The sequence below is a fragment of the Drosophila montana genome, unplaced genomic scaffold (assembly GCF_035044405.1).
Source record: "Drosophila montana isolate Dmon_TW-CO22-7 unplaced genomic scaffold, ASM3504440v1 contig_2178_1, whole genome shotgun sequence".
NCBI lineage: Eukaryota > Metazoa > Arthropoda > Insecta > Diptera > Drosophilidae > Drosophila > Drosophila montana.
In genome coordinates, this window is record NW_026997075.1 from 891067 (window position 1) to 910947 (window position 19881).

General features: G+C 44.8%; 2 protein-coding genes across 3 annotated transcripts in view; one reads left to right on the plus strand and one right to left on the minus strand.

Moving 5' to 3' along the window:
* LOC135427347 (uncharacterized) overlaps nucleotides 1-19881 on the minus strand; it is a 263759-nt gene that overhangs the window by 153993 nt on the left and 89885 nt on the right. The window lies entirely within an intron of this gene.
* Nucleotides 1-19881, plus strand: part of NetB (Netrin-B) — a 65661-nt gene that overhangs the window by 20188 nt on the left and 25592 nt on the right. The window lies entirely within an intron of this gene.

Consider the following 19881-nt stretch of genomic DNA (forward strand, 5'->3'; position numbering starts at 1 on the left):
AATTTTACAACACTGGTCGAGTACTTGAAGAAAATTCAAATTAATGAAACTTGAAAATTGACCGAACTGTGAATATGTTCAAAGTTGTCCAACACCTGAAATCAATCACATTTTGCTAGATCTATTGAAAATTTAATTCAAATCTGGCGAATCTTTAGGTGAGGCATTGCTTCTTGCCGTGAATCCGACCAATAAAAATATTTGTAGGTTACCTTTGCCTTAAACATCTTAAATTCCTTGGTCTTACATTTATGCATGCTCAACTAGACTGTGACTGGCTTCACAATAAGTGACTCTTGCAGTCACAGTGCCTGCTCAACTCTGGCTAACGAGACGGCAGCAGCTTTGTGCCAAGTTTTGTTTAAAGTTTACTTCGGTTTGCATGCGGCAACGGGGCAACGTCAGGAATCGTGGCATCAGCAGCAGACAGCAGTAGCAGCAGCAGCATCAGCAGCAAGAACAACAATCACAACAAGAACAACAACAATGCATGAGACAACTGAAGAGTTGTCGAGGCTTGACGAAGTCGTTGCGGCTGTGACTGCGGCTGAGATGCTGCGACGCGTTGACGTTGACGTCGGCGCCGGCAGAGCTGTTGTCTATTTACCTTTGAGTTAGTTAAACTCAGCGCCGACTGTCTGCGCTGTGGCTGCGTGTATATTTTACTAATTTAGATTAACCTGCAGCTAAAAAAAAGAGAACGACAAAAAAAAAACAGAAAAAAAACAAGAAAAAGAAAAAGGAAAATTCTATCGCACACATGAGCACGTACGGGGCAGGCCAGAGCCCGTTGTGGTTAGGGGCAAGCAGCCGGGGGGGGAGGGCAGCCAGTTGGCTGGCAATTTAAGATTATGAACCACACGCAGACAGCAGCTAGAGGAGGCGGCATGGGGGGTCTCTCGCTGCCCAGCCCAGAGTCCAGATTCAAGTCTAGGCCTGGCCATATGCTCACTGCCAACTTCCAACTGGCGACTGGCGAATGGAGACTGCTGACAGTTGTTGGGCTTTTGGTTACCTTCGCTCTGGCACTTGGCCAGCTCTGATGGAATCGGAGACCAGTCTGGAGTACAGCAGGTGCAGGTGCTTTTTGCCATTTCGCCTGGGAGGTCTGGCCGGGTCTGACTGGGTCTGGTCGCTCGCTCTTGATTGCTTGCCAGCAAATTGTAATTGTGGGAATTAGCAGTCCGGGCAGTCGCCTCTGCTGGCGCACCTCCTTCCGTTTCGTTTCGTTTTGCATCGTTCCGTTCCGTTCCGCTTTGGTCCGCCCCCCGTTCCCGACTTGCCACGCCCTGCAGTCTTGTCGTCGAGCAACTTCATTGCATATTGTAATTGAAAAGTTTAATCAAATTATAAGCTAAAATTTCATGTAATTGCAATTGAGTTGAGGGAACCGCGTTTCTTCATCGCGCTTAGTGGCAACACCCACAGACGTGCCTGTGGGTCAGAGCGGTGGGCGTGGCCATGTCGCTTCGGTGTGTGTGGTCAATAAATATGCATGAGCTGTTGCGACTGGGGCTGAGACTCTTCGCACAGCCATTTGATCTGGGTGTGGCTAAGTTGTGGGCTCATTAACAAAGCGCTTCGATATATTATCGATAGTTGACATCGATAGGCATGGCACTCGATCGTAGGCGTTGATAATATTCCAAGACTGGCTTCCTTCGGGCTATCGATATCGATTATCGATAAGTGCAGTCGACACAATTTTTAGTTTCTTTATCGTATCAATATGTTGAAACAATCTTAAGACCCTTAACTAACCCGTTGTCGATATCGATGATCAATTGTGGGCTCATTGACTATGCGCTTCGATATGTTATCGATAATTGAAATCGATGATTCTCGATATTTTTATCGATAACTGATTGAGTGCAACCAGTCTTGCCCCTCGCATTACTGCAGAACAATGTTGAAACAGATAGAATTTTAAGGCTTTCCGCTGAACGGGTATTGATATCAATTGAGTTCTTCGATATATTATCGATAGTTGAATGGGAAAAATTTAGTTACGCCATGCACCTTTAACGAACGGCTTATTGATATCCATTATCTATAAGAACTATAGATATATTTTCAGTTTGTTTTCGCACTGGTTTGCTGCAATTGCAACGCACGGCAGTTGGCTTATCGATATTTTTCAGTCCGATAACTGATGGCCAAGCATGTCTGCTGTGGCTCTACACCCGCTCTCCACTCATTAGCACAGAAACAAGTTACAAGCTACGTTGACAATGTTGCCACACACACACTCACTAAATGCTGCAACTGTTCTTCGCCTCCTTCTGTCGTTTCCCCCTCCCCGGCCCACTGCTTTGACAATTTATGCGCTCCACATATGCAACTGGCTGTCCGCCTCCGTCCTGCCTGTCCGGCTGACTGACAAACTGAAAGTGAGATTGCAATGCCAAGCGCCAGTTGTGCACCTGGCCCCCGTCTTGCACCTCCCCTCACCGCTTTACCCACCCTCCACAGGCCATCCACATATTTGCCCTGCGGCTACAAGTTGACTTTGTGCGCCTTGTCTTGTTGTGTGTTCTGTGATCTGTTCCGAGCTCTCAGCTCTGAGTTCTCCCAGTGTTCAGTTATGAAACATTAAACACTTTGCATGCCCCGCACAGCGACGAAGGGGATATGAGTGTGTGTGTGTGTGATACAGGGGCGTGGCATGAGAGGGCAAAATGCCGGCACAAATCATTAGCAGACATTAATTTTGCTGCTCGCATGTGCCGCAGCGTGGCATGGACAGGGGGCTGCGGGTTGGGGGCGGGTAGGCATGCCGTCTCGTAGTTTTTGCCTCTGGGGCGTATTGTTATCGCTGGCACACATCAGACTCGGCGGCTGCTGCTGCTGCTGCTGTTGCGGCGGCAACGTCAACACGCACACAAAATGTTTGCCGACATCTTAGATTGCCAAAACGTAGCCAGCGGGTTACACAGTCGCCGAGCAGCAGGACACGGGACAGGATCGGGGGGCGGCACTGGGAAACGCTGTTAATTGTTATCTATGTAACTGCTGCCTTGTCCTTCGTTGTGTGTGCTCATTGTTTCAACGCCCACACAACAGCAGCAGCAGCAGTAACTACATCAGCTTACAGTTTGCGGCAGCCTATTATCGCAGCATTTGTCGCACAGTGGTGTAGATAATATACATACGATACAAGAAAAAGGCGCATATTTAACATCAATTAATCGATCAATATTAATTGAACTCGTGTAATGCGATCATGGCATTGACGCCCTCAGTTCTAACATAAGTGCAGCTCTGTTAAGCCACTTAGAATTATCGATATGCAACTCAAAATAAGTAATCGATGCATGTATCTAATAATGCCTAGTAACGATAATTGCTATCAGTCCATGTTTTTGATTAACTAATTAATATATATTAATTGAAATCAAGTAATTATTATCCTGCTGTTGGCGCCATCAAAGTTTAAATAAGTGCAGCAGTTCTGACCCACTTAACGTTATCGAAATGCAACTAAAAAGATATATATAGATATATACATATAATATAAATATAATATATACATATATCGATAAAAGCATTATGATGATATTTTCCTTTAGTCCTATCTATTTAAAAAAATATTTTATTTAACGCCTTAAATATCGTTTGTGTTATCGGTTTGAGCAAAAATAAAACCCAAAAGATATCGATAAATTTTGCTGCTACCGATGGCGGAATTTACTATTGCTATTTTCTTGCGAAAAATGAAAACTACAAAAAAATGTGGCTTATCAATTTATCGACTTCAATAATAAACTTAAACGATAATCTTTATCGACGATACATTCAATTGATTATTTTAATTATTAACTGTCATTTTGAGCACTCAATATTTGAAATGTTTCCATTGTGCCTTCTATAATTTGTATTGTCTGTATGCTTTGATAAGGGGTATACTAGTATAGAGTATAGTATACTAGTATATATATATATAGTATATATATATATATTTCTTCCCTTGATCAACATGGCGAGCTGAGTTATATACGATTAGAGTTAGATAGTTGAAATTTAAAATATTTATTCTCGTGGTGGAGGAAGAGAAGGTTGCCTGCCATATTGCTGCAGAGTGCAAGTGCTGGGTATGACGTAGTCGATCACTCTCTACTAAAGCATTTTTACATGCTTTTTTTTATGTGCTGCTTCTATCGCCCCGTGTGCTCTGCAGCCAAATCACAGTTCAGCTGCGAACGCTGCGTATACGTAACGTGGCTGCTGCTTGCGGCAAGTTGCGGCAGCAAGTCTGAAGGGGAGTCTGCGTCCATGGCCAGGTCTGGCGCCCTGCCAGTCGCCGTCGTCTGCTCCGCTCTGCTGTGCTTTGGCCTGCGCGCCTTTTGAGTTAATTGCGTTTTGCTCAATTTAATATTGAATTTAATTAGGGGCGCATTTTTGCTCGGTAAGCAAGCGCTAGGTAGCAAAACAGTCGAGCACACGCTGTGCCTGTGCCTGGGCCCCCCCCCGCCTGCCGCTGCGCATCCTCTGCTATCTCGTTTAGCTATTTCGACTATGCGGCCAACGGCGGCTGGAGGAGGATTTGGGGGGCGGGGCCGGGGCGGTCCCACCCAAGACACATTAAAAGCTTTTAGGGCAAATGAGCAAATTAAATTTGATATGCGATGCGGCCGACTCCCCGCCCAACCTTTGGCCGATCCCCGGACGCCTTGCCCACCTAGCTTGCGCATCCTCGTGGAGCTGCCTCTAACGCATAATCCCATAAAATTAATGCGTTTAATTGAAAGTGTTAAGCATTTTTGCCATTGGCGACAACAGCAACAGCCGCAGCAACAGCAGCAGCAGCAACAACAACAACAATGGATTTGTTTAATTGCGGATTCATTGAGAGAAGTTTTCCGCCGGCATTTCGATGAAGTCGACTGGGAAAAGTGAAAAGTGTTGCAAAACAATTGACAAACTAATTGACAAATTGACGCTGCAAAGTAGGCAATGCGCGCTTACGAAGGTTGCAACTTAGAGTGTTGCATGGCAATCAATTGCTCATTAAAATGCTGCAACACAAATTGCACAAGCAGAGACACCCAAGGGACGGGAGCGAGAGCGAGAGAGGGTGACAGAACAAGAGAATAGCTGGGTGCAGCATGAGGCACAGCGTTGGCAGGACTCGTTCGCCATGTTGCATGCCACAAAATCATCAACACGTTAATTGAATTGTTGACTGACACACACGAAGCAAAGTCGCGTGACAGCAGGCGGGGGCAGAAGCAGAGCAGCAGCAGCAGCCGCGCTGAGAGAGACAACAGGAGGCCAACGTGCGAATGCGGTGCACCGCCACGCGGACTGGCGGGCGGTTGGACGGGTGGGCGTGGCGGCAATAAAGGAGCGAGAAACGGGCCCAAGCACTTTGCTTAGTTGATGGGTATGCGTTTGCTTTCATGCTTCGCTTAGCTGCCGGCATGCAATGGCCAGCAGCAACAGCAGCAGCAGCAATGGGAGGCAGCGGGGTGCAGCGGGGCAGAGTCATGTCAGCGCCAGTTTCAAAGCCTCTATTGCAAAATGGCTGAAAGTGGCAGCAGCAATGACTGACCAAGTGTGCATATGTGTGTGTGTTCATGTGTGTGTGAGTGCATGTGTGTGTGTGCATGTTGTGTGTCTGGTAATTAATGAAATTGCAACGCATTTGAATTTTAATTAAAACAAAGCGCGCAAATTACGCACACAAAGCGTTAAAAAGAGCTGCAGAGCGCCAAGAGAGAGAGGGAGAGAAAGAGAGAGACAGAGAAAGAGAGAGACAGAGAAAGAGATAGCGAGTAAGAGTTAGAGTTAGAGAAAGGAAAAAATATAGATATGCCGTAACTTCAACTTGTAGAGCTTAAAGTAATTTATTTAAGACTGCAAGTCGGCTTTGAAACGAACCATAATACCAAATCTTAAGCCAATACGAACCGAACCTTTAACCATCTAAGGAGTTGGTTCGAGAGCAGGCGAACTTAAACCCGAACCGAACCATATTCAAATAACCCCATTTGGCTCAAACGGGAGCTACTTTTTTGTTATTTGAAAGTGTTCCCGCAAAACTTTTGGCACATGCATTTTATCCATGATAAACTTAATAGTCTTAAAAATTGAGTGGAATTTGACGCTCCCAAGCTCAAACCCAATCCTGAGTACACAAACGTGTTCACTTGGCGCAGCTTCAGGCGAGACAATGGCTTAAACTTTGCACCGAATCAAACCGAAAAAATGTAGTAGGGTTTGTCATGTTAGTGGAACTGTTTAGTGAGGTTGGAGGAGTCAACATAATTGCGCTTTCGTGTTCCCAAAAGTTGCCGTCTCCCACTCTTTTTTTTATTATCGAAGGCTGTTTATATTGGTGCCAGCTCTGTGGTATGCAAAAATGAAATGTTTTTTCCTAGCTGTGATTTCTCTAGTTTCATAGATAGTCTCAGCTTGCTTACAGCAAAACTGTCTCACATTTATCGATATTACTTTGAAACTCACATCTCTAATATACTTATATTTTAAACGTTTCTCTTTTCAAAACAGCTCTGATCATAATCCGAAATCAGTTTTGTTTAATCATTATACCCTTGCAGAGGGTATTATAATTTTGCCGTGAAATGTGTAACGCATAGAAGGAGACATCTCCGACCCCATAAAGTATATATATTCTTGATAAGTATCAACAGCCGAGTTGATATAGCCATGTCCGTCTGTCCGTCTGTCTGTCTGTCCGTCTGTCTGTTTCTATGCGAACTAGTCTCTCAGTTTTAAAGCTATCTTTATGAAACTTTGCAGAATTCCCTCTTTCTGTTGCACGCAGTTCATATGTCAAAACCAGCTGGATCGGACCACTATATCATATAGCTGCCATAGGAACGATCGGTCGAAAAGTAGGTTCTTGTATGAAAAACATTTTTGTTTATAAAGTTATCTTGACTAAACTCGGTATTTATTAGTTTTACTACGCTCCCCATATATATGCAAAATCCTATTAAGATCGGACAACTATATCATATATATCTGCCATAGGAACGATCGGTCGAAAATTAAGTTTTTGTATGGAAAACTTTTATGTTTTTCAAGATATCTTGACCAAGCTCGGGATTTATTAGTTTTACTACGCTCCCCATATATATGCAAAATCCTATTAAGATCGGACAACTATATCATATAGCTGCCACAGGAAAGATCGGTCGAAAATTAAGTTTTTGTATGGAAAATTTTTGTTTTTCAAGATATCTTAACCATACTCGGCATTAACTATTTTCCCTGTGCTTCTTAGATACGGGCAAAGCACTATGAGCATTTTGAAAAGGTTGGGTCTGCAAGGGTATTAAATCTTCGGCGTGCCGAAGATAGCACTTCTTTCTCGTTTTAAATTCAATTTTGTTTTGGTCAAAATGTAAAATTGATCGATTATCTCATACTTATCGAACAGCACTCGATATGCCTTTGAAGCGTGCATCTCTAATATATTTATTTCACATTTTTTAAACACTTCCTTTGATGCACTGTATTTAAAAATCGTTAACGAAATCGAATATCGGACATTTATCGATATTCTATTGATGCGCGCATCTCTAAGCCCTTGCGACCATCCGCTTTTCATGGATTTTCAAACGTTGTCTGGTCCTCCGACTTCGTCCACTGGGAGCTGGCAGCCTTTTTAGCAACTAAATTGCTCGCTTCCGTTAAGTTGCCCAGCGCGCCCCCAACAACGACAACAACAACAACAGCAACAGAAACAGGAACAGGGGGAAAAACTTTAGCTACCTGTAAACAGTTGAGAGACAAAAGCTTTGCGCTCAGTCCAAGTGCCTGCCTATTATTAGTTAGTCCCTGCTGAAACTCGTGTATGTGTGAGTGTGTGTGTGTTTGTATTGAATGTGCCACAATGACCAGGCCACATGGGGCTGCTGAGTCGTCTGTTGTGAAGTCTGGTCCTGGTCCTGGTCCTGCTTGCTCCTGGCTCAATGGGCAATTGCTTTTGTTTGGCTAGAACAAAAAACACATTTTCGCTCGGCTTTCGTCGGACCAGAGAGCGCTTCATCAGACGCCCCTGCCCCAAAAACTTTCAGACCCCTCCCAACACCCTCGCTGCCCCTCTGATTCCCCTGGCCATGTAATTGCGTTTGTGATATTAGCCTGAAGAACACTTGCTGATTTTTTTTCTCTGTTTGTTGTTTTCTTTTTTTGTTCTGTTTTTATATTATTTTTGTGTTGGGCCCATTGAAGTTGTTGCCTCTGTTGCAGTTTTCAGGCACATGCCCCCACCTGGAGGCCCTTGCCACACACACATGGCGGCCCCGACCAAGTTTAATTTGAATTGTTTTCATTTACAGTTGCCATTTATTCATTCATTGACTGAACGAGCAGCATTTGATTGGCAAAAAGGCGAGCCGAACGTTCGATTTGCAGATGGAAATTCAGATATCCATTGGGGCCCATTGTGGCCGGGGAACTTTGGGTCCTCTGTGGATGCTTTTTAATATGATTTTTAGACTGCTTTTTGATATACATAAAATGATTTGCATATATGTATGTGTGGGTGTGTGTGATAAAGGATAAATCGACATGCAGCAATTGGCCATTTGTCACATTGATCAGAAAATAAATGAGTAAACGATTGACTGACTCAATGGACGTACTCTGTTGGGCAATCAAAAAAGGTGCGAGTAGAACGTGAGGCTACCTTCTGGTGCATTCAATCAATCTTTTAGGCTTGAATCCTTTAAGTATTGCTTAAGGCTAATGCAGTTTAAGAGCTAAGATTGAGTTATTGCATGCATCCGTAAACATAAAAGAGTTTGTCCTGCTTGATTGACTGACTGACAGTCTGGCAAATTGACTGTCAGAATGACCTGGCAGATTCATTAAATCACAGAATGGCTGATTGACTGACGGACTGATTGATGGATTGATTTACTGGCAGATGGACTGACTGGTTGATTGGCTAACAGACAGATTGACTGATTGATTGATCGACTGACAGGCTACTCGACTGACAGATAGACCGATTGACTGACTGACTGACTGGTTAACTGAGTGACTGATTTATTGACGAATGACTGACGGACAGATTGACTGGTAGATTGACTAACTGTTGGCTGATAGACAAATTGACTGATTGATTGATCGACTTTCAGGCTGGTTGACTGACAGATTGACCGATCGACTGATTGCCTGACAGATTGACTGACTGACTGATTGATTGACTGAAAGATTGACAGATAGACTGACACTCTAGGAGCCTGGCAAAATTAATGATTGACTGACTGATTGATTGGCAGATTGACTGACTGCTGATCAACACACATCCACAACTGTAAAAGCTATAATAATTAGCTGAGCTTTATATTGTGCTTCATACACTTTGCCACTGGCAATTGTTATTGGCTGGCAGATGCGAAGGAATTCGTGTCATTATTTATGTTAATTGGACACATTCGGCTGCAACAACTACGTGAGTCACGCGTGTCACGCGTGGCACGGCGCCCAGCTGCGTCGGCGCCCACGTCAACGACAGTGACAAAATGTCAGCCCCAGCAACAAAGAGCTACAACAACAACAACAATAAAAACAACAACAACTTTAAGAACAACCAGCTGCAGCATAAATCATAATTTGTCAGCCCGAAATTTTGGTTGACGGTCGCTGCGGCTGCTTTATTGTTGTTGTGGTTGGTTTTGTTGTTTCTGTTGTTGTTGCGGCTGCTTTTTATATAAAGAAATAATAATACAAAAAACAAAAACCTAAAATTTGCTGCTGCTCTGCACGCTCCTCCGTCTCCCCCTGTAGCTCCCCACACTTGTTTACATTTAGCTGCTTTTTCATTAAAGTGGTTTTGTTTTGTTATTTCTATACCCTTCCAGAGGGTATTAAATTTCTGTTACAAAATATGTAACACATGAAGGAGACATCTTTGACCCCATAAATACCTTATATATATACATATATATATATAGTGAAAGCTTCCATAACTAGGCATTCACCTTCGGGGATATTGGTTCGATTATGTGATATGAAAATTCATTTTGCATTGAAAAAATATAGAATATCTAATGAGCTCTGTACACAAATTCTTGATCAGAATCAAAAGCTATGTCAAAATATGGCCAAATTGGCAGGAGCGGAGCAGTATATCATATAGTTGACATCGCTGTGTAAAAAGCCCCCTTTGGTTTTAAAGATATCTTGTCTAAACTCAGCACTTACCAGCTTTATTCTCCCATTCTCCCATTTAATCTTATAATAATCAGACCACCATATCATATGGTTTTTTAGGATAACTCGGGGGAGACATGAGGTTTTGTAGGGAAAGCTTTCCAAATAATTTGATCAAGCTCGGATATTACGAGCTGGAATACTCATGACATATCAGCAAGCCCGTATGAAATCGGTCTATAAATATATATATATACTATATCAAAAGATTGCTACAAGAACAAAGTTTCGATAATAAAGATCTTCTAATTAGCCCCTCGAAGGCAGGTGTCTGTAAGTGTATTAAATCTTCGTGCGTGCTCTTATTTTTTTGCTTTGTTGTTTTGTTTTTCAATTTAGCTGCGCTTCTTTACACATCTCTGCTGCCCCCCATCCCACCTGCTCCTTTACCGCCCCCCTGGTCGACCGCCTGCGCATTTGTTTTATTGGCCCGCATTTTTCTTCATTTAATTTGCATTCTTCGTACTCTTCTTTTCAGTTAGCTGTCTGTTTTCTTACTCTCCGTTTTCCATTACTTCATTTTGCCTTGCTTTGCCTTGCCTTTGCCTTTGCCTTTGCTTTTGCTGTTGCGTTTGCTTTCCTTTTGCGCTGCTGTCGTTCTTTTTTAATTAGCCAAAAATGCGCTTAACAACAAATGACAACAGCAACAAAGAGAAATTATAATTTATATGCCTGGCCCCGCGAAGTGGGTCAACGTGTCGTATGCGCAATGCGAGCAATACCCCCGCTCACTCTTTCACTCTCTCTCTCTCTCTATGTAGCCATAATTAGCTGCCAAATGCGCTTGACTTGCACGGCAAACACGCCGCCACTCACGCGTGACACAGCGACGTGTGAAACGCTCACGCGTGACTAGCCACGCGTGACTCACGATGCGCGAGAACAGCTCGAAATCTCTTTTCATGGCAGCGAAGTATGCCAAACTGCAGCAGAGACAGAGAGAGAGAGAGAGAGAGAGAGGGAGAGAGGGAGACAGAGAGTGAAGTGTGAGTAGTAGAAAAAGGAACAGAGAGAGCGAGATGACCCTGGGGAGGGGGGCAGATCTTTCAGCCTGTCCAGAGCAAATGTACGAATTTTCGCCACGCTCATCAAGAGTCGCAACACTTTTCTCTCGAACTGCCGAAGCCGATCTCCACAAACAAGCAAAAGATAAGATAAGCAAAGTATTTCACAGACCCAAATAAAGAGTCACAGTTACAGTCACAGTCACAGTTACAGTCACAGTCACAGTGTCAGAGTCAGAGTCACAAAATGCTGTTACAGTTACCCAATTGCATTTCCCTGAGACAGCGCGTTTGGTAAGCGTTTCACGCGCGTTTCTCACGCGTTTTTTGCACATCACAAGGAAATCGCTTGGCTAACGAATTTGCCAGCTGAACAACAAATCTGCCCGCTGGCCACAATGCTAAAACGGTAAAAGACTAGACGCTTCAATTATTTGCCTGCTTAAGCACACACAAATGGGAAGGGGGAGGAGGGGGATGTATACTCAAACACACACACACACGCACAGTTAGACAGAGATATTGCCGGCGGCAGCAAGCGCTGCCAAATGTGGCTGCCACAGACTCCGACTATGACTCCAACTGCGACTCAGACCCAGACCCAAAACCCAATTCCAGAGGCAGAGGCTCATCAACTGGACAACGTCTGTTCGTCTGTCCGTCTGTGTGTCTGTCTGTTTGTCTGTCCGGGGGCTGTCCAGTTGGCCAGTTGTCCTGGCTGTCACTGCCAACAGTGGAGCTTACAAAGAGTAGACAACTGTGCGCTCCGCTGTGGCCTATGGCTGGGGCGCATTGAATATCTGCCACACGAGCAGCAGGCAGCTGCTGCAACTGCAGCAGGTTGTCATTCGAAATCAGTAGACAACGCCCCCCGGCGATTCGTGTGTGCGTGGAAGGGGGCAGTTGCTGGGGCAACAGCTTCACATGCGATTTGCATTTGCTTGTCCCTGCACCATTTTTCATGCTCATCAGCAGCAGCAGCAGCAGCAACAACAACTGCAACTGCAACTCCAACTGCAACTGCCACTGCGTCATGCTGTTTCACCTTCACCTAGCCCCCTCGCATTTCCCTTGTGCGCCTCCCCCGCCGCCTTCTTTGTCACTTAACTCGAAATTCAGACACACTTTTCGGTGCCATCGCTGATTGTGAAATCTTGTTTGTTTGTCGTTGCGCTCGTTGCTGCATTTGCCACGCCCACACCCACGCCTACCGCCTCAAACTCCCATGCCCAGCTCGCCTTTGAACTTTCGCAAAAGGTTTATTATTCGAGCATTTGCCCGAACACTTTTCGAACTCGACTCAATTGGGACTGCGACAGCTTCCGTTTCGGCACGCCAGGTGGCGCACGCGATGCGATCGCGTGTCGAACCCAACACCTCCAGAGGCCGGGGCTCGGGCCCATTCCCTCTCAGAGATCTTACGGCTTACATCGCATGAAAATGGGCGCGTCAAAACTAATTAAATAACCCGTTCGTTCATTTGTGGCTGATCTGGTCTGGGCCCGAGTCTGGGTCTGGGTCTGGGTCTGGGTCTGGGTCTGGGTCTGGGTCTGGCTGAGATTTGGTTTGCTGGCTGCTACCCGGCCATGTTCAGCTGTCCAAAGCAATTAATTTTCAATTATCTCTCAAAATGTATACACAAAAGCCAAAAATGCAAAGATGCATAGCGGCAGAGAGGGGCGCGGAGCGTGGGCCGTGAGAGAGCCCTTCAAATTGTAATCAAATGCGTTTGATGCCAGACGCTGCTGGCAACCTGCCCCCTCCCCTCTCTCTGTTCTGCTCATAACTTTATGCGGTGTCAAAGTAAACAAAATAACAAAACAAAAATCAAGCGAGTCAAGAAAAAACGCGTCACGTCAAATTGGCCAATTAAAGGGCCAATGGACATATGGGGAAAACGGAGCCCTGACCACACCAGACCAGACTAGACCACATCAAAGCCAAATAGGCCTAATGCGTAATTATACCGTTCGTTTTCTTTTCTTTTTTTCTTGTGTTTCTCTTTCGAAATCTATTCACTTGGGCGTATTACGTATGCGTGTCTGAAGAGCCGTTCTCAAGAGGCCTCACGAGCACAAAGGAGACGACGAAAAGGTCGCCGCGCCGAACTACAGATGCGCTCTCAACTATATTTATATGTATGCTATCTCGATTATGTAGAGTATCCAAGAGTATTTGAAGTAAAGCTAAGCATTTGACTTCCCAGGGCTTAAATAAGCTTATCCCTTAACACGGATTGGAATGTGCTAGTCAACTAGTCTATTTTTTCTAAAATCCAAGCTTAAAATGTATTAAAATATATTTAAAATGTATATACTTTGATTAGATTATGATATATTCGATTTTCTGGGATTCTTTCGTTTTAAGTGAATCGACTCTTTTGGGTTAGTATGATTGGGAATTATTTGGTTCGATAAACTCGAAACTGCAACAGTAGGTTTGCTTCAAAATCTTGATATATAAGATAATGAAATATATAAGAAACCATTTAGGTATTGTATATACGAGTTTCTTCGTATTTTTGAAAAGTATAAAACTATTTCAGATTTTTCTATTTCTTATGCATACATACATACAATTTTTTGGGGACATTAACAATTTATAGTAAAAGTTTTATTAATTTTATTTTTTTTTTTTATATTAATTGAGTCTACTAAAACGACACCAGCTGCTTTAGACAATTGATGTACCCCTTCTATAAAAAAGTGTATGAAAATCTCCGCTAGACCACAATAAAACAAGAAGAACAACAACAGTTTATTTCACTTTCTTCTGCTGCCGCCAGACAGCTGATGTCGACGCCTTGAAACAATGCAATTCAATTAAACTCAAATGCAAATGCAATTTCAATTGAAGCGACGCTGACGCGTCGATGTCTGCGTTGAGCGTCTTACAGGCTGCATTTGACCGCAGCAATGGTTTGGCAAAGGTCGACTAAGGCGGCAGTCTGGCGTCTCGCTTCTCCAGCTATCCATCTATATATTTCTATCTCTGTCTATTGTCTAGTTGCGGCATTAGCTTTTGCGCCTTCATTCTCCTGCTGCTGCTGCTGCTTCGCTTGCTCCTGCTCGTTTTGCGCCTTCGCTCGTTGTCTGCGCCGTTTTGTCTGCCTCGATGTCATTTAAAAATAGTTTTGCGTATGCAGCTAGAGTGGAGCGGGGGCAGCGGTGTGTGCTGTAGGTTCAAATCTAAAAATATGACAGCAAAGCCAGAGCTAACCGGTTCACAATTGCGCTCAAGTGTTGACCGCTGTCAGACCAAGGCACCCCCCTCCCCAACACACACACACACACACTTGGCTGTTGCTGCATTGGTAAAGCGATTAACTTATTTGACTAGCAGGCAGCAGGCAGCAGACATCCGAGCGACAGCAACAACAACAACAACATTATCTGCAGCAACAGGAGCGGAAGCAGCGGCTGGCGGGTAGCGGCTTACAGTGGGGCGCATCTTTTTCTTTCCTCTGCTGCTGCTGTTTGCGTTGAGTCTTTTGCGTAAAGTGTAAATATTATTTCAAGATACTTAACCAATGTTGTCGTTGGCAATGTTGCCGGCACTTCGAGCTGCTGAAATTCAGTTGGGGATTAGCTTGTGCTCCTGGCCCCAACACCCGCGCCACCCCATTGTCGCTGGCGACCGACGACTGGCGACGTCCTTGTCCTTGTTTGACTTGTCAGCGCGTGAATGACTCACTGATAGATTGACAGACTGTTTCACTGTTTGACTGTTGTTTGCTTGTTTGTATTGTCAATGCAAACAGTAGCAGCAACAACAACAACAAGACCGACAGCAGCAACTGTTGCCACTTGTACAATTGACAGCCGGGCGGATATAAAAGTCTGACTGGCCAATTAATGAGCCCGGCTAATGACGCTGAATGATTGCAATTGCAGTTGCAGTTGGAGATGCTGCCGCTGCTGCTGCTGCTGCCATGCTGCAACTCATTTCACTGATATTTAAAGGCCTCGTTAATGGCTAAAGGCAGGCATCAACTGCGGCCATCAGGCGTTGGCGGCTGCTTTCGCTGCTCTTTTAAGCAACGTCATCAGCAGCAGCAGCAGCAGCACCAGCAGCAGCAACTGCAATCAGCAGCTACAACAACTGCGGGCAGACGGAAACTCATTAGCGAAAACTGTGTCTTGGCAGCCGCCGATCTCTGCCAGCCGTCGCATGCGAAATGCGTCCTTGCCGCCCAGTGCAGCCCCGACCACCCGCCCACCCCCCTCGCTACTATCGTCCAACTCTCCTCATCCTCTGCAGCCTCTGCCTGTGTCACCTGGCAGCATCGTTATGAGGCGTTTAAAATTTATGTGCTGCTGCTAATACCCTAACCGAATTGAACAACCGCAAAAAGTGACTTTACTCTACAACCAACAAGTGGCTATATGCAACTGCGCATGACTGTATGCGCGAAGAGAATGTCTTTTAAATCAAGAAGATTAAGCTTGTAATCGGTTCAAGATTCGAACCAGCACCCTGCCTTAAGGTGTGCCGGTTGACATAAACTTAAGCCCAGGTTTTTCATATATTTTCCAATTTTCTACTTCGGATGTTATTAGGACAACTATTTTGGCTTGCGCTTGCGGCTCGTAGTATAAAATGTTTTGTAGTTCTGAGTTTGAACCGGCTTGCTTCAAAGCCGATTTGCGGTATTGGTTCTAGCTTGCGTATTTTTCTACAAGCTGTATGAGAACTTAGTCCAAGTTTTAATATAACATTTTCCAATTATTTTAAGACAGTTTTTTAAATATCCCATGGGAAAATCAACTAAATTGTTGTATTAACAGAATATTAATACGTTTAGGTAGAAATTTTTTAAGGTAATGATAAAATGCCTTCAAATCTAACGTTTCACTTAAAAATACCTAAACACTTTACTCTCAGACTTTCAAACATTCAAAAATCAAGAAATTCTAATTTCAAGTTTTCGGAAGTTAATTTCCTAATTAAGTTGTTTTAAATTGTGAAAATGATCTGTTAACTATGTTTTTGCATTCTCTGACTAGAGTAGAGCATTTAAGCTTCGTTGTGGCTTGTGTCACGTGTTGTGCGTTTGCACATGCAATGCCCTCAACGTTAGCGACAACCCATTGTGCCCGCTTCGTTTCTCGCCCGGCCCTCTGGCAACGCGTTGCGAGTTCTTTCCTGCCTCCTTGCAGCAACAACCTTTGCTGCTGCTGGGCTTTGGGTTTGAGTTTTGTTGCTGTTGTTTGTTTTTTATGCATAAAAATTTTTATGACGACAGGTTGGCTGCTTGGCTGGCTGCCTGGCTGACTGGCTGCCTGGCTGGTTGATTCTCTGCAGGGGCTGGCAAAGCGATTTCACGCTTGACGTCGTCGCCATGCGGGCGATGTGGCGCCACCTAGCGGCTCAGCCTGCTGCATCGGTGGGCGCCTGCTCCTGCCTCTGCTCCTGCTCCTGATGCTGCTGATGACGTTGCCGTCAACGTGCCCGACACGACCAAATAAATGAATGGCTGGAAAACGAGCAGCCAGATCTGCGGCCGCAGCCAAAGCCGGAGCCGGAGTTGAAGCCAGCGACAGAGGCAGAGGCAGAGACAGAGACGTAGACGGAGCCGGTGCCCGAGATGAGTGGTTGACATGTAGCCGCCATTAGCGGTAAGATGACAAGCGTTGAAAGCGCGCCCCGGGAATTAAAACGCAAAAAAAATGCAAGAAGAAAAAGCGCGCGCCAAAGAATGGGATGCGATAGTTTTTTTCATTTCATTTCATTTCTCGCTCGCTCTTGCGCTTGCCTCTGCTTTTTATGATGACAGCAATAGAGCAGAAAAAACCGCAGCGCAATAAAAAAAGAGGTGCAAAAATCATCAGCATGCTGATAGAGTTTTCAGACCAACCAACCGCCCACCCGCCCCCTTGCCGCGCGCCTCTTCGAAACGTCCGCCTGTCACATTAAAGTATCATTTGCAGTCACTCAGCCCGGCTTTTCAATCCGGACGAGCTTTTGTGGGGCCGCCCACATTGACACGCCTCTGTGGCACGCCCAGCTACCTGACTGCGATTTAAGTCAACGGCCGCCCTCAAGCTTTTCCCTGCAATGCAACCCAAGCCTCCGCCCTACTCCCCGGCCGAAATGGTCATCCTCTCGACCGTCCTATTGATTTCACAAATCGTGGCAAACATAATTTATGGAATTTTTGAGTAGCTCAACATTTGTGGCAGCTTAAATCGCGTCTCTGCCACTGATTAGCGTTAATTTATTTGCAATGCTTTTTCACTGGTTGTCACTGTCACTGGACTCGTCCGCCCGCCCACCCGTCCCACTCGTTGCAGGGGGCGTGGCCTGTCGAGGCAAAAAGCGGCCTGGAAACAACACGAGAATGAATTGTAATGAAGACATTAACATTAATAATTGCCCAAGTGGTGGCGGTTAAGCGGCTGTGGCGGACGGGGCCATGTTGCATGCATTCAATTTATGCGGCAAAGCCAACGCAGCAGCCGCAGCGCAGTGGCACTCGCTTAGAAGTGGCCGCAGCCACCGCAGCTTTGGGTTAGCGGGAATCGAGGCCCAGCAAAGTACTTTAAGGATAATCTATGTAGGGTATGCCAACATCTAATTAAGCTTATTTCTTGAATTTATCGATTGCGATAGATATCGATGAGATATCGACATTTTTATCGATTGGTCGGCGTCTCCTCAGCTTTGGGTTAGCGGGAATCTCGACTCTCGAATCTCGAGTATTTTACGGATAATCTATGTAGAGTATGTCAGAATCGAACAATTTCTACTTAGGCCTTTTCGAGAATCTGTCGATTATCGTTGATAGCAACAAGTTCTCGATTAAGCGCTTAAGGTTAGTGGCAATCCAGCAAAGAAATGTAATAAATATATTTTAAGATGTCATAAAACGGTTATCAAAGATATTGATAAGTTATCGACATTGCTATCGACTGCTCGCAGACACCACAGATATTGGCTAGTTTTCGACATTGTTATCGGCTGTTATAAGTTTGCTATTTTGGCTATTTATCGATAAATATCGGTGCTGTTGCAATTCCATAAAATTCCATGAATAAATATTACAATGGGAATTTATATAAAGGGATTCTTTTTAATTTTTAAGCTGATTCACAAATATAAGAGCTGCCAACTCTTTGAGGGAACCAAAAGATGTTGCAATTTATTTGCAGCATAGAAATTGGAAATATTTGCAGAGTGCTCCACAAGTTGCTGTCTCACTGACTGCCAAATACTCAGTGCAATTCCTCTTGACTTAAAGCTGTCCTGGCTGGAGTTGCGGCAAGCAGAGGGGAGCTCAACGCACTTGCAGCTGCTTTGCTGCAGACTTTGGGCGAGTTCTAAAAGGCTTTACCTGTGGCAGGTTGCGAGCGTGCCTGTGTGTGTGTGTGTGTGTGTGTGTGTGGGAGAACAGTTGCTCTTGAGCAGCAAGGAGGAGGAGTAGGAGTTAAATCTTTTGGCAGGCAGGCGATTCAATGGGAGTGTCAGTTGTTATTGTTGTTGTCGTTGTGGGCGTAAATCTGACGCATTCCTTGGCTGACATACAGAATGTGTTGGGTTACGCGTTAAATCCACTAAACAAATGCTGGTCAATTTCAAGTTGAGTGTCAGCGGGCAGACAATGGAAAATCGGCGGAAAATTCCACACGTTTTACGACAAAAACTGTCCAAAGCCATTGCCATGAAAATTGACAGGAAGTGCTGCGCAGTAAGGGAGGGAGGGTGAAATTCCAGCACATTTTTTTATTGAGCAACATCGATTGAGCTCGAGAGCTAAATAAACTCAATACAAGAAATCCTTTTATTAAAGGCGAAAGACCTGGCAACACTGACGATGCCAATAAAAAGCGCAAACGACAGCGCGCAACACTGTCGCCGCCAGTGTTGTCGAATGTCGGAAGGAAATGTCGTCATTACTGTGCAACTCATTGAGAGCAAAGACAGCGACAACAACATCAACAACATCGACAACAACAATGTGAAGAACAAGAATGAGTCCAAGCTGAAGTCGTCAAGGAATTTCAGTATTTTCACACTTGATAGCAGAAGCCAGCATGCAATATAAAAATAGAGACAGAAGCAAGAAATGGAGTCTCGTTGAGGGGTAGATTGGGTTATACTAGTATACAGGCGGGCTGCTGACATGGGGGGGGGGGGGGGGGGGGGGGGGGTTGGCGGCTGCTGGGATCCTCTCGCTTACGCAATATGCAAATGTGTTAAGAATCTTACAAATTTGTTAAGCAAATCGAAGACGAACCCAAGCAAAGCACGAAAATCCCCCCTCAAACACATTTATCATCAGGCAGTTGAATGACTGTGAAACGGGGCCGCATGCTGGGCAAGGGGAGGGGGCAGCTGTGTGCGTGTGTGTGTGAGTGTGTTGGTGTGCTTGTGAGCTGGTGTGTGGGAAGGCTTTGATTTATTCATGTGCCAGGTAACACGTTGAGGTTAATAGGCGGGCGCAATGAGGCCCGAACTTGAGGTTTATGAGCTGCCAAACGCGCCCAATAAAAGATTTGCGTTTTGTCGGCAATTTGTGAAACAAGGCCGCAGTTTGTTGCATTCATAAAAAACGGCACATAAATCAGCAGCAGCAGAAGTAGCAGCAGCAGCGGCCGTGGCAAGTGGCGCCGAAAGAGTTCTGCCCAGCCCAATGCTAATATCTTTTAGATATTTGATCGGATTTAGCTTAAATATATGTTTTATG